This window comes from Echinops telfairi, unplaced genomic scaffold, assembly GCF_000313985.2.
Source record: "Echinops telfairi isolate 266 unplaced genomic scaffold, ASM31398v2 ScPeMD7_23;HRSCAF=83, whole genome shotgun sequence".
Lineage (NCBI taxonomy): Eukaryota > Metazoa > Chordata > Mammalia > Afrosoricida > Tenrecidae > Echinops > Echinops telfairi.
This window is the reverse complement of record NW_022103920.1, coordinates 15061480-15064202: the sequence shown is the minus strand read 5'-3', so window position 1 is coordinate 15064202 and position 2723 is coordinate 15061480.

The following is a 2723-nucleotide window of genomic DNA, read 5'->3' as shown; positions in this document are numbered from 1 at the left end:
AAATGATGGCAACAAATGTACAAATGAGCAACACAATGTATGTATGTATGGGTTGTGATAACAGTTGTATGAGCCCCAATAAAATGATTTTTTTAATTTATTAATTAAAAAAAGTTTTATATAAAGGGTAATTGTACATTAAGAAAGCATCCCAACTCAGTCCAGTTCAAGCCCATAAGTCCAATATTACCCCATAGGTCCGATACCAGGCTACAAAGTCCTCTTCTGACTCACGAAACATGCAATGACGCCGAATGCAGGACGATCAGAGGCCAGTGGGTAGAAAGTCTTTGGATCCGGTGGCGGTGTAAGCATCTTAGTGCCGGCAGGGGTCTCTACATGGCTCCTCCAGTTCCCGGGGCATGGGGTCTATCAGCTTAGTGCCATGTGTCCTGTCAGTAGAGCGTTGTCTCAGGCAGTGAGCAGAGAGAGAAAAGTGCCTCCTGCCTCCAAAGAGGAAAAACACCAGAGTTCCCAGAATCCTCAGGAGAAGGCCACGCCCACATCAAGACCTCATTGGCTATGACTCGATTGACAGACTAGACTCCACCCCTTCACTCCTAATCCTCTCAAGTCCCAAATTGACACCAGATTATCTAAGGACCACAAAGGGGGTTCGGTTGGAGAAATGTGATCTCCTTTAGGCCCAGCACTGCAGTTAGGAGGAGCAAGCATTGTTTCATCTAGCTCCTTCGGGATTCTTCTCAGCACGAGGGGCTAACTAAGCAGTGGTTTTGCTACAAAGAGTTTGTGTTCAGGATGTGGAAGGGTCAGAAGGGACCTGGAGGGGAAGCCTCCAAAGGGAAACCTGACCTTGGCCTGCTTCAGTCTTAGGCCCCCAGATGAAGGCTTTGCCTTTGGCCAAAAGACGGGCCTCTTCCCACTCAGCCACCCTTGCAATCCCTCCCAGGGACGAGCCGGCTGTCTCTCAGGGTTTCTTTGGACCGCCACAAACACCTCGCTTGCTGGTGAACCTAAGAGCTTGGCATCTTGGTTACTGAGCTCCTTCTGAGAGCCACGTGGAACTCTTAGCTGTGGTCCAAAGGAGAGCCGATGGGCCCTCCCAAGACAAGTCCAGCTCCGTTGATTGCCTGGGATGGAGCCTGGAGCAGTCAACGGATACACATCACATTCCGGCTTCTGGCAGGGGATTGGCAGAGAACAATGAGCTCCCACTGCCCTACTCTCAGAGGCCCACCTGGGTCTCAGAATGGCCCCAACCCAGCAACATGCAACCAGCTCACAAGTCTGTGGCAGAGGGGGAGGTAAGACTGCAGTAGAACCTCACTCTGTGCTGTCAGTGTGCTGAAAGCTGTTGGTACCGCAAGGATATTGTCACACACACACACACACACACACACGCCCCCCACAATCCCCACAATCCATGCCCCACACCATGTACAACAAGGTCAAGGACGTCTATGGAGGAAGGGATCTGAAGACGGATACATCGAGTGTGATGATAGCAATCACAAATCCCTCGCACCTACTAACTAGACTGATCCAACCCTTCCCCGGAAACAGCCACGCAGAGGAAGAGCTGTGCCCATTTCCAGGAATAAATAAGACTCACCTCAGTCTCCGGTGGCTTCGATATAAAATATGCATAGAGGATTATAACACAGGAAAAGATTTTTTTTTTTAATTAGAGAAACGTCTTGCCAAAACAAGAACCAGATCAACAGAACCAGATCCGAGCCAGGGGGGAATCGATCAAACAGGGATTAAAAATATACACATAACGACAATGAAGGTATTTAACAACCCAGGGGAAGGCAGAACATATGCGTGAGTATACATGGAATGTCAGCAGCTAGGTCAAACTGGTTTTTTTAAGGCAGCATGAGAATGGAAAAAACAATATTAGAGACGAAGAATTTTGCAATAGATTCTGAGCCATTTGGACACTGCCGATCAAAGAATCCGTGCAGTTGACGTTGTTGGTACAAGAAACACTACCGTAAAGAAAACACAGAGGGCAGAACAGTGGCACATTGAGAAACGGGGGATGTTATCAAAGAGAAGAAGGAGTATGAGCAGAAGGATATTTAAAAATAAAGGGAGGACTTTTACAAAATCAATGAGAAGCAATGAAGTACAGCTTCAAAAAGCCCAAACTGGACCAATACAACCGACTTAAACCAAAGCAAACGCCAAATTAAAATACCTAGACTTATAATCACACTGCTGAATACTGAAGATACATCCAAAGGCAGCCAGAAATAGGAGGAAACATTACATACCAAACCTTGAAGATAAGATTATATCACACTTCTTGATAACTATGCGAGAAAGAAGACAATGGTGGGGAAGATTCTATAGAGGCCGTCCCAGGGTTATGAAATCCTCTGGCTTACAGACAGCGGTTAGGTGCCATCGGGTCAGCGCCACTCACCCTGTGGAGTGACCAGTGGGTTTGAAGAGCCAGCCTTGGAGTTAGCCACTGCACCTAGAAGGGCTTCCACGCTTCATTTTTTAAAAGATTTTTCTGAAGGATGCAATCAGAGACATGCACAAAGATTAGGGCCACAGATGTTTACCAGAATCCTGTTTTATTAGGATAAAATATGGAAACATTCTGCATCAGGCGTCCTTAAACTACGGCCCGCGGGCCACATGGGCCCGCTGAGGACATTCATCTAGGTGTTTTTGCCCCGTTTGTTTTTCACTTCAAAATAAAATATGTGCAGCGTGCATAGGAATTTGTTCATAGTTTTTTTTTT